This window comes from Pseudopipra pipra, chromosome 16 (genome assembly GCF_036250125.1).
Source record: "Pseudopipra pipra isolate bDixPip1 chromosome 16, bDixPip1.hap1, whole genome shotgun sequence".
Classification (NCBI taxonomy): Eukaryota; Metazoa; Chordata; class Aves; order Passeriformes; family Pipridae; genus Pseudopipra; species Pseudopipra pipra.
In genome coordinates this window covers 7,011,485-7,024,782 of record NC_087564.1, presented here as the reverse complement: position 1 = coordinate 7,024,782, position 13,298 = coordinate 7,011,485, and the positions used below count along the sequence as shown (strand labels likewise).

Here is a 13,298-nt window from a genome sequence, read left to right as displayed (position 1 = left end):
TTGCAGTATTATTAACAACTGTTTATAGTACAACAACACTTGGATCTCAGATCAAAGGTGAGTCCTTGTATGCCCTGAAATCACACAAAGGCCAGAGCAGAGACTTAAAGAAAAGAAGAAAAAGAAGCCAGGAAATGAGAAGAAAGAGGTTAAAACACTGAGCCTATGCCACCACAGTAGTCAAAGAACTGCAGTTGGACCCCAAGTGTCTTATAGCCTAGAAAAAATGTGCCCCACACGGTAAATCTGTTCTGTAGGTATAACACCATAAGAGCCCCTGCATTACATTCTTAAAAGAAATTTTCCCTTACTTTCAATAAATGGTTTACATTTTTACTCCACATTTGATCTCAGATCTAACCTAATCCTATCCTAAACAAAAGCAACCAAAAGCACAGGCTTTTGTATCTGGAAAAGAAGCCTAACAAAACCCAAAAAGGAAAAAGGAAGATCCAGTAACTGTGATGATGTTCCAATAGAGTTCTGTAAAGTCACTCAAAGATTATTTTAAAAGCTCCAGATCAGGAGTTAATGGATACATTAAAATTTTTTTATTCACAATCTGAGACATGTGTTGTGTTGTCCCCAGTAATAAGTCTGTAAAGCTTCAGCAACTGCAGCAACTGAGAAACAAACTTGACTGTTTTAATATTTTCTACAGTATCTGGAAGAAAAGGACAGATATGTAAGTCATAATGACAACAAAATATAATACATATAAAATATTTCTTAAGAAAACATTATAATGAATTTTAATTGAGTGAAAGTTGCATTACTGGAAACCTTCTGTTTGTTCTCAGTATGGGCACTGATGATGAAACATTGCTTATTCCATCTCTCTTCCATTTTGCTTATTCTACTCTTCATCTCTCATCTGCAGAGAATAATTACAGGATTTTCACTTAAGACTCTCTGCTAATTCAATCCTTTGTTCTCCGTTGATAGTGCCAGGAAAGAGGAGGCTCATCAACTACAAATTGGACTGAAATGACAATTCTGTTGCCATGTAAGCCATTGTGCAATCAAGGCCAAGAAAATCCAACTTGTTATACTCCACTAGGAAAAGTCAGATTTGAGTGGTCATCAAACATACTAAGTACTTTTACAAGGTCCTTGTATTTTAGTTCCCCACAGTCCTTTTAAACAGGCTTATCAGTCAAAGAGAGTTTTCTATTTTATTGCCATTTTTTTAAAACCTTTTCAAACGCTTACAATATTTTGTCATTGGGCATGAACTTTTAGATAATGAAGATGAGATTTCATCCCACTGGAATGAACAACAAAGGAAAAAGATAAAAGACTCCTCCAGTACAGCTGGCTGGTGTAACACAGCCAGCACTAACACTTAAATAGTTTGCTGACGCCTTGTCCTGTTCCTGGGCAGACCAGGCCATCAGCCCTTCTGGAGACAAACTTCAAAGACATTTAGTCAGAAACCCAAATACCAGCGTTTTGTCTAGACATGCCCAACTGCTGCACAGCCTTTCAGGGGAAAAACTCCACTGACTGCAGTGATGGGCCACTGACTGCACAGAGCAGATGGAATATGAGACACTCACTCAAACTAAAATCCAGTTGCTCTGAGCAGGGGAAGGTACCAACAGCACAGACATGAACATGTCACTCTGCAATAAAAACTGTCAGCACATTTGAGGAGTTCATTAAAATGTGAAAATGTTCTCCCCAAACCAAGTTTCATAAAACCTTTGTCACTTCCTGAGTGAAAGAACAAACAGCTTGATCTAAAATTTGTCAGAATCATAAAGAAACATAAACCCCAACATACTTCAGTTATCTAATATCCAGGGGCTCCACAGGCACAGCTGTTTCATTAATACCACATTCATTGCCAGCCCTCACTGGGTCTGTTATTCAGGATGCTACTGACTTGTCTCTAAACCTTAACACTATGGACAAATAAATGAACAACTGCCTTCTAACAGCACTTTGTGGTACTCTTGACCAGAAAAGAGGCTGTCCTTTCAGATGCACAGCTGCCCCCTGCTCCCAAAGAAGAGGGCACATTTTGATTGTCCAGAGTTCCTCTGGAGAAGTCCTGCACTTGCTGCACGCTGCCAAAGCAGTTCCATGGCAACCTGACCAGAGAGAGGAACACAACTGAGAAACAAGGGAAACCAAATGGCACAACATTGCACTGGGCCTCAGGGAGACAAGGCATCCTGTGGCTCAGGACATGTCTTGGAAAAGTATTGAGAAACAGCTGTCTTGGCCTTAAGCTGGACAACTTGCTTTCAAATGATGACGTGCTTTCAAACACCTGCTGAACTCCTTGCACGTAGTTTGTTTAGTTGTTCTGTGCTAGAAAGATCTATTTGATGTTGTGAGTATTATGCTGAATGAAAGGGAGACATTTGAGGGACAGAGGAGAGGCTTGTGTTGTCATATGTCGCCAGGGGCTGGTTTGACTCTGCAAACCTCCCAACACTGTACCATTTTTCATGTTAAATGGAGCTGCTTTACTTTAGATGCTCAGAAGAGTTCAAATCAGAAGAAGACATTCCTCTAGGCTAATGTACTAACCTTCAAAGCATTAGCTCTCTGAAGTCAAGCACTGGCTCCTTTCCTGGGGCTGAGATGAGCGTGCCTTTAGGTTCATCCAGAGCTGGATGTCCAACAAATTCCCTGCCATCAGTCGAACACGAGCTGCACACAGCCCTTGGCTTCCAGAGGAAATAAACCTTCCACAATTCCCAAGAAAATCCAGGAGTCCAAACACTCACTCACACAGCTAGTGCTACTAACTGCAAGGAGGGAAACCTTCCTGGGCTTCCCATTCCACAAGCCAAGTGCTGCTTTCTTGGTCCCAGCTTGTCTCACAATGAGTTTGGGTGTAGCAGAGAGACAACAGATACAATGACTTATCTCAATCCTTATTTTAAACCAACCCAGCTATTTATGCCATACATGTGGATGCTTTAGCTGATCCACAGAATGATATGGCTGGGAAGGCAGTGTGCTATTAACAGAAGAATTGTGCTGTTCATAGGAATTTTAGTTTATTTTTCAGGGAACAGATCACTTTTCTCTTTACTATGCTGATGAGGCCCCAGAATATTATAAGAAATAACACAGTCCATGCCAGAAAAGCAATTCCATTTTCAAAAGCTAGAACACTTGGGCTAATTAAAGTGGCTCAGATACTTTGATCAGAGATTAAATTAATGCTTTGTATGAGATCCTGCTCTTAGTTAACTTTTTCTACTAAATTCCCTCACTAATGTTTTCTAATTTCACATGGGACAGGAGGGGAGAAGATAAAAGGAAATTTTTTTAATCAACTTGCTGCAAATTTAAGAATAGTTTGCTAAGTGTTTGTTTGGCTTTATAAAAATACATGATGATTTTGTCTTATTAACACCTTGTTTTATTTATACCACAATTTATTAAGCCATTGGATGGTACATAAAACAGGGGAACTACAATACACTGGGTACTTTATGCCCCATTCCACATTTGTTATTTTCTCATTGGAGTGGTGAGGGTTTTAAGCATGATAAATAGTATTAGTACCTGTAGCAGTCAATATTCACTCTCCAGCTACATTTCACACAATTATTAAGTTTAGTGGTACAATTTTGCACCTAAGGAAGCCTTCTAGCTGTGTAAGTTTTTAGGCATCTTCAGCATTCACATGCTCTGTGTTTTAATGTGCTCACTCACTTTCCCAAGCCTTTTCCACTATTTGTATTTATAACTGCCCAGTTATAAAAACCAGGGCTTACTGATGAAATCAGTTGGGAAAGGCTGAGGAATATCATGGCAGAGAAAGAAGTAAATGAATTCAACCTTCCTCCAAAAGTGCCTTGGATCATAGTTACAAAGTGGCATCTTTTGTGATAATTCAAAAAAACCCCAAACCTACCACCAAGAAAATACAAATGATTGGTTACAAATTTAGCAACATGAACAAAAAAGCTTAAAAACTGGAAGTTCAATGAACATTCCTCTTTCCCTATCTGCATCCTTAACTAGTCTATCAGAGGATCCTGGCTCAGATTTCTTCCATTCCCTTGTTAACACCAATCAATTCCCACTGAATACCAAGGCAAACACTGTCTTAACCAGTATGATATAGTAACACTATTTTCAAAATTAGAACTTGGGGTCTACTTAAAGCCTAAAAGATTCATATAAACACAGAAAGGCTACAAGAATTCCCCAGGAGAGCTTCAGACAGCATGTCTGCTCCTTAGAGATCCCAGATCTGGCTTTGTTTCATGTACTCAATCCCTGCTGGCAGAAGACATCTCCAGAATTTCTGAACACTGTGTTCACTTCAGAGTCAAGTGCCTTGTAATTGTGAATCCTTCAGTCACACACTGACAGTGGGGCTGAGGGGACACAAACACCAACTACTGACAAAGGCAATCCCCCCCCCCAGGAAATCCTGCCACTCTCAGAAGGGATGTGACAGCCTCACTGACCAACTTCAGGCCCCAAACAGCCACAGCAAGAAAAAAAATTACGTAATTTAAATAGATTTTGAAAATATACAAAAGCAATTTGCAATTTTTCAGAAAAACAGTTTTCCATCTGGAATTTTAGGCTCCAGTACTTGTTGGACATATGTAATGGCAGAAGCAGTTATAAAGCTCTGCTGCAAATGTAACCAGCAAAATAGATACAGAAGACAATTGATACGAAAAGAAAAAAATCCTAGTGAAACATATACTAAGACTTGCAATGTAACAGCCACAGCTCACAAGCAGCAATTATCTCAGGTCACTGCAGACAGGCAGCAGAAAGAGCAAGGAAGGAGAACTAGCAGAGACCCAGCTACCACCTCTCAGCAGATGGGTAAGGTCTGGTAGTAGTTTTGATCCCCTTTCATCACTGTCTAGCAACTTGAGCTATTTCCATGCCATTAGACCTGCAACGTGTTTTTCCTCACACTTGCTATTTCTTCACTTGGGTGTCAGAGCCATGAAGAAAGGGTTTGTTTTTCCTCCTTTCCCTCTAGCCCCTGGAATGCCTGTGTTTCCTTAACCTGGCACATCGACGTGCAGGAAGGACCAGCAGCTTTTTCCACCAGAGACAAAGGCTTAATTTCCCCATGTCACACAGTATAGATTTCTGTGCAGCTAAGCAGGGAGGCTACAGCCAGCAGGGGTGCAGCAATTCAGAAAAAATCACTGCATTATAAGTAAATCAGTCACCAGCACCCAGCTATTATTGTCACTGGATTTAATAAAGCAGCTTGCTATAATGTTTATTGCCATGCCTTCAGCACCGAGTGCTTTACTTTGTCTAAACAAGGTGCAAATGTGTTTCCTGAGGTTAAGAGCTCCATACTGACTGACTGAGTCACAGTCATCCACACTGGCTGAGAATGGCAGGGACCTCTGGAAGCTCATCTGGTCCAACCCACCAAATCCAGCAGGGCCACTTAGAGCCAGGACAGATTAATTGAGAAGATCCTCCTTCTTTTCTCCAGGCTGAACAGCCCCAGCTCCTTCAGCACAGGAGAGATGCTTTAGTCTCTTTATCACCTTCGTAGCTCTCTGATGGATTCTTTCCAGCAGTTCTGTGCCTCCCTCTTGCTGGGGAGCCCAGCACAGGACACAGTGCCCAGGGGTGGCCTGGGTCACATAGGTCATCTGGGGGCAAGTGCAAATTCATAGCAAATAATGTAAGAAAACCATGTGAATGCTAAGACTGACTAATTGTTGTAACTCATGGCAGGCAATCCTCAAGAACTGCGGAAATACTGGGCATCTCCTGGCTCCATCACAGCATATTTGGGTTCCTATTTCAGCTTCCCAAACTCACAGCTGTCCACTAGCTGCAGTACAATATCCAAGACACACAAACATTGCTGTCTTTTCCATACCCTCAGATCTGCTTTCTTACAGCTTCCTGCATGGAAACTCCTCGCTGACAACCACTCTATCTATTAGCCTGGCTTCACAGATCTTGTGGACTTTGAGCAGCAGCAATTCAATTAAAACTCCCAGTGTTCAGGATGGCCTATAACACTGGAGATTTCCAGTCCTGGGCACTTGCTGTCTCGCTGCAGTTAAACACACTTGACAGGCTGGAGCACAGCCGTAGTTTCTGGCAGTGCCCAGCAATGCAAGAAGCTGATGTAAAAGTCATTTTCTCCCATTCTGTCAGCCACACTAATCATCTCCTTCCAGTTGTGCCCAAGTGCCACAGGCTGCTTTTCAAAGCCTACTCTGACACAACAGTAACAAGACACCTCATACACAGCTCCCCCGAGCCCAGCAGTCTGCCTCCAACTGCAAAGCTGTGAGCTGGAGCAAGCAGGGCACTGCATCAACTGGGATCATGCAAACTCCACTCACACCCAAAATATAGGAATGTTTGGACATCAAAACAGCTTTTTCCTCCAGTTACAAGCAAAGCATAAGCTTGAAGCAGTACTAAATCCTTTAGGTCACCTATAAAGTTATTGCATATGTGTTTAATATTCACATATTAGAAGTAGAAAGGAAAGTGCATGTGCACATAAAGAGGTACTTCTATTTAATGAACAACATTGCTTTCAGCAAAGTATACTATACAGATTTTCTGTCACTGGGATTTGTTTGCAATCCATGACAGGTTACAGTCTAAGCTCCACACCTGAATGAATGTTACCAGTTTCATGCACATGCACATGGGAGTACATTTATCTCCCTGGCAGATTAACATTGTGATCATTTGAGAAAACTTCCAGGTATAAGAGAGAACATTTCAAGCTTTGAGGATGATTGGGAACAAAAGCCTTGCTGTGTTAGATGTCCATTGCTACCTTCCACATAACTTTCAGAACTCCATTCTTAAAGAGCACTGAAATTTTTTAAAAATACAAATGCACACACTTGAAACAAAACCCCTTTTAAAATAAGATGTCTGAAACATATTTATTGTTCTCTGTGCACTCACTGATGCCATGCTAATCAGATGACCCCATAAATTTTACATATGGTAATAAAAATTACAGGTAATTAACTAATATAACTAAAATAACTAATAGTTATGTAATTATGTTACAACTGCTAGCAAATGCTTTTTTGCCTTTTTTTTTAATGTAACAAGTGTTTTTCAACCTGCCCAAAGCAACAGCAAGTTAATTTCCTTCCTGCTGCATTTTTTCAGTCTTATAATGTCAATGAGGAGGAAATGTCCAGAATCCACATGGAACTAAGGCACACAATCACTTGGATGAGTATCTTCCTCCTGCTTCTGGCTCTCTCTCACCATACTTTGCTCCCCAGTACAAAACCAATAACAAGGAAGTCTAAGTATGAACTCTGAAGCCTGAGGTTAAAATGAGTGCATGAGCCAACTCCCAGGAATGAAAAAGAAATAGGTAGTGGTTTGCTTACACAGCCCACAATATTTTTGCCTGTCCCTGGAGACAGAACTGGAAAAGACCTCATTGTTTCTTAGGCCCAGTGCACTTTTTATGGCAAGCATCAATGCTATGTACTCTCCTTCAGAAACTCATTGTAGGCAACCTTAAAACTCTGCTTTTCGTTTCCACTTTCCCTGTCTGCCTATTCCAGAACCAGACACCCGTCAGAGTAAGAAACTATTTTGTAATTTCTGCTTACAATTTATTTATAATCAGTTTATTACAAATTGACTTTGTGTTTTCTTTTAGCTCAAATCCACCTTTTCCCTCACAGGTATTTAGTTTCTTGATATATTTAGAGATAGCAATGCATTACATGCCATACTTTTATAGTTTCTTGTAAGATTGGCTCTTCATCCATAGTGAACCTGGCAGTTTTTCCTTGCAGGATACTTTAGAGTATCCTGGATTCAGTCCACTAGTGTCTTTCATGAAGGCATTAATTTCTGCTGAACCCCCACCATGCAAGAAATCACATGCACATTTTTGCACTTTTATATCACGCAGCAGTGAATAGTTTCCTTCTGATCAGCCAGAAGCCTCTGCACAGTGGTGGGCTTTGACTCTTGATTATAATTGCTGAGTCTCCACCTTAAGCAGACTTTCCTGATCACACAGGCTGTATTCTTACACTTTCATCCACTTTCTATCATTACAACCCTCAATATCATTCATTCTTCCCCGTTTAATATTCTACTACTTCTCCAGATCGATGTCATCTTCAAGGCTGAGTTATAAGCAAATTAATCAGCACATTTGTACTTGTTATGCCAAGACCACAAGAAAAAGTTTCCTGGGTATTCTAAATGCAGCAGTTTGGCACTTTCTCCCTCACTGCAAACCCCCATTGTATATTGTTTACTAACTTCCACTGACCTTTGAATTTTTGCATAAAGATGTGCACAGATCATTAGTTCTGCACCCAAATTAATAAGTTTCTATTTGGCACTATGTTCCTGAAATCCAGATTGATTAAACTCTGCCTCAGTTATCTTCTCGAAAATAATAAATTAAGATCACCTGATTTATCACTGATAATGGAACAGCATATTCCACTTTCCCATTAACACTGTTGTTTATTTACTCTTACTGTTAAAAAATATTGTAAAGACTTACATTTTATTGAAAGGAGTGTCAAGAGCTCACAGTTCCTGGTTTCCTTTCCTCCATGCCTGAATTTTTCACAGCTTCAGCTTTTCTAAGATAAAGTCTACCCTTTTTATATTTCAGTTTAATATAAGCAAATTTTAACTAGTGATTTCCTGGTCTATTGTATTTCCCACAATAAGCAATGCTGTAATATCCTCATTAATAACCAAGAACAGAGCTAAAATAGAAAGTTCTCACAGATTCAGCAATTGCTTTGTGTAGAAATGTGTCACCTATCCCACTCCAGAATATCTAGACACTACTATTGATAGAAAAATTTGTTCTTCAATCTGCATTTAGGAAACCAGACTTTTCCATAAAGAACCTAAATCCCAGAAGGATTAGTCAATTTTTGATTTGTCACCCCATCACATTATAATGTGCTAAAAATACAGGAGGACTAATGCTATTAAAACATCATGTCTCTGAAAAGAAAATTACTAGAAATGCAGAGGGAAATGTCCCAGAATACTTTGGTAGGAACAATGATTTTTTGGTTATGACCTATTCTCACCATGAGTAAGCAAAATACAATAGTTTCCTTCCCCACCCCTGACTGCACAACGAGAGTTAGATCCCAGCTCTGTAAATGCTGCTGTCACAAGACAGATGGTTTGGTTTTCATTCCTACCCCTCAGAGGGTGTGTATTTGTCCCACCATCTCTAGCTACCCAAAGATGGGAGATTGAAGAAATACACAACTTTTATTCTAGTCATGCCATGCATGACTATTATACCCATACATTAAATATTGGGCATCATTTCTCAGCAAGTTGAAACTATTTCCCTCTCCCTTCATGCATGATTTCCCTCCAATTCCTTGACTGGGACAGGGTAGTTGTCATGGTAGTACAGAAAACTGTCTAATCCAGCTGCAGGAATGTGATGGAGAGCCTTGAGAATTCAGCTGAACTATGGCCACCACTAAATATGGGCTTGTCACTTATATGATTGCAGAGAATAAATCTGATAAATGCAGATGACACTAAAGAATGACTGCTGTTTCCAAATGAAACTGCCCCAAAAATCAACTAGTTCTTGAAGAATTTAAGTGTTTTTAGAAATAGGAACAAAAGAAGAATGTACAAATAATGACAGGAACAGGTGATGAGGTTGAACATCATGGGGGGTGTCCTCTATAAGACTGAAGTTAAGGATTACCAATTCACTGCACATTGCTCTTAAATGAACACAGTGACACTTCACAACTGTGTGTTCTGACTTTTTGTGGAGTTTTTTCTTCCTCCTCGTTGATTTCAAGGGACAGGAAGGGAGAAATTCTGGCCATATACACAAGAAAGTGTTGTAGGTTTTCTACTAAGGACATTGTGAGCAATAATACAATTGTCACTGTAAAACTTCAGCAGAAGGACTTACAGCCCCACCTGCCTCACTCCCCCATGTCCTGTATCCTTTGCACTCTGCTCAGTGTTAGGAAGGGCACAGGGAAAATGAGGCCTGAATAGGACAAGAAGTTACAGGAGAGAGACAATGAATCAAAGCAATCAAAAGAATCTGTGACATCAGAGCATGAGCACAAAGGCCTTCTGGCTCTGAACCGTGGCTTCCAGCACTGCAAAGCCATCACATTCACAGAAGTGTTTTTCTTTAAAGCACGATAAATCTCTTCCTTTGCCCTTTCAAAACTTGAAGTTTTGATCAAAGTACAAAGTCCATGGCCTGTAACATCAGATGAGAAAGCAAATTCATCTTGTCCCAGGGGAATTATGGCAAGCTGACTCTATCTCTAAATCCCAAACACAGCTCTGCATACAATTCTGCCTCTGGAGAGATGAAGAGATGTAAGCACATATGACAAATGAGAATCATCTGTTCACTGTGCTACCAGAAGATTCTAAGATAGGACAGTAATGAAGATTTAAGGGACTTAAATAGAATTTTTTCCCACAAATTACTGACCTGCTATCAAGTAGCACATAAGAAACTACAAAATAGGCAACATAAAAATAAATAGGGCAGCAACCTGTAGTTTTAAGGTTCAGTCTCTGATGTTCCCACTAGGTTGTACTAGGAATTGGACCAAGTCTTTAGAAAGAACCCAAATCTTGCAAAAAGGCAGCAAACAGCATGTGAATGTCACAGCTTCTACCAGCCTCCAGCATGTAAACTCATTTAGCATCAGTCACAGGCTTTATAATTGCCCTGCTTTCAGCAACACAACCCAACATGCACCATTCAGTTGCTTTACTGCAAAAGCACAACAATAAAAGCAGCAGAAAGGTGCATTGACAGAATGACTGCAGTGTTTGTCTGCTCTAGGGCAGGTATATATCTTTTTACAGCACCACCACTGAATATACTCTACTCTGTCTTCTGAACTGTAATAAAAAAAAAGGCATTTGTAGTTTCAGATACCTTAAAAATATTGGGTTTAAAACATGTCTCCTGCAATAACGCTGCCAAAACATACCACAAAGCTTTCAAAAGTTTAACTTTTGGCATCAGAGAACTTCTTACATGTGTCCTTTTGCATCAAGCACCAGAAAGACTTGGAAATCTGCAGCCCTGTGCTATTTCTTTTCCTTTTCCCCAAAATATGTATAAATTTGGAAGGCACAAACCTGTAAAAACTATTTTGAATTACAAACAAGACCTAACTTCTCTATGAGTTTATGTTTTTACCGTCTCACAAGGAGTTAAAACCCCTGCCCTGATGTTGTAACACAGAATAACTGTACCATGTCATTATTAGTGGAACTGCACTACATCTGTTGTCAGTCCTTCACCAAACACCTAATGACTAACCACAAACTATAGATCAAACTGAAGGAATGTTACACATCCGACCATTTAGCAGCAGTAACAATCCATCTGTTGTGCATTATTACTTCTATGAATCATAAACTTAATTCTAAATTAGGTGATTAAATAGTGGCATAATTCACTTAGATGTTAAAGGGATAACATTTTGTTTGTGGTTCCAGCTGTTTACTTGGAATTACATTAGCTGGAGCTCGGGGCATAACTGTGTGAAAGTCAGGTAATGACTGGAAATCAACACCAGGTTCTGTGTTTAGGAGTCAGACAAGAAACAGTTTTGGAGATAATAATCTTGAGGAAACAACAGTAAGTTGATATCATCGTTCCATGTGATATCTCTGCACACTTTTGAGTGATAAGTGAGAAAAAGATAATGATTAGGTTTTTCCATTGTTTTTCTACTATTGAAACACCACAGTCTTTCCCTTGTAACCTTGTATTGGGTACAGGTATCACAGTGGGATGGTAACACCACCTTACCAAAAATGTCAAAACTATTTCATTTCCAATGTATTGGGCTTTCCCAGATTCTATGAAATTCTCCCTTTCACCTTTTCTCACTTTATTGATTAAGCCACAGGCAGATTTTCTACTGACTTAATGCCAGCAGAGAAAAAAACATGTTTTTTCAAGTAAAAGCAGAAAAATAGTGCTTATGAAGCACTCCCAAAGATTCAATCTTTTTCCAAATATTGAATTACTGTATCTTTGGCAGGGATATGCCATGAAATAGGATGAACTACAAGCACTCATTACCTTTTAGTTCCACTAGGCTGATATCCTTCAGGTTTATCCTGCTGTGGCCCCACTCCTATGGACTTGCATTTATAGGTGAAAGCATTTTGTGAGGAGGATGCCCCTGTTTAACTACAAAACTATCACCCAGGCTGGCTGGAGTTTGATCCTGAAGCACTGGTGCTATTCCCAACAGGCATCCTGCCAGGAGTGCAGGACCCACACCTACCCACCTGCTGAAGATGCCATGAAGGACAGAGCTCATTGCATGATTCAGGCTTGGGATTCATGTCACCTGCAGTGTTACTGGATCTTCTGACAGCTCATCCACAGCACACCAAAAGACTTGGGGTTTGATGGAATTTCTGATGACAAAGTCCTGTAGGATACAATAAGAATGTAACCAAATACAGGTCATGTTTTAAATGTCAATGAGCTTAATAATATAACATGCCTTTTCAGCACTGCAAAAAGTGTTAGCAGTGGTTGTATGTGACTCCTCTGTACCAGGCTCTAAACCCACACAAAATCAATTTTTACCCCAGGCAGCCACTGCGTAACTTTATGGAGTCACCCTGCAGAAGCAGGAAGGAACACAGAGAAGTAAAAAGACCTTTGCTGGGTGCCCAGGAGATCAACAGAAGAGACAGAATATATTAGAGCTGCTCTCTCTCTGCTTCTGGCTCTTGCAGTGGGAGGACAATACGTAATTTAATTCATGCTCTAGTCTAAAGTGTTAAATAATAAACATAGCTAACTTAAATCCCTCGCAAACTATCAGCAGGGGAAATTAATGTTTGTGTTACTTATCTCAGGTGATCTAGTCCGTGATGCTTCTTTCTAACTTTAAATATAAATAAAAATGTTATGTGTACTAGCTCAAAAGCTAAGAAGGCAACAGGAATTCTCTTTCTCACAGACCTCAGCAGGCTTCAGGAGACCTAAGCAACCTGGATCTGACAGGAAGGAAGCATTAATTCACCAGTACCTTGTTCCAAAACATTTCTTTTAAAAAATACCAAGAAGAAACTAAAGAATGGGAACACATAGCATTTGGTTACAGTCATTTAAGTGTAGACTGTAAGTGGTGTCTACTCACAGCACAGAAAACCTGTGCTATCAGGAGTACAAGGAGGTCAAGGAAAAGGGAAGGAGAAGGCGTAGAGGAATAACGTCCTCCCTCTGCTCAACTGCAGAGACTTGGAAGGGTGCCTGTTCCTCAGCATTTGCTGTGATTTTGTGCCTGTTACAT

At 40.0% G+C, this 13,298-nt stretch overlaps 1 long non-coding RNA gene across 1 annotated transcript in view; it reads right to left on the bottom strand.

Annotated features, from left to right (window-relative positions):
* Positions 1-12,652, bottom strand: part of LOC135423040 (uncharacterized) — a 76,984-nt gene extending 64,332 nt beyond the window's left edge. Inside the window, exon 1 of the long non-coding RNA XR_010434686.1 lies at positions 12,280-12,652. This is a non-coding gene — a long non-coding RNA (uncharacterized LOC135423040). The remainder of the gene's footprint in view (positions 1-12,279) is intronic.
* Positions 12,653-13,298: the final 646 nt, after the last annotated feature.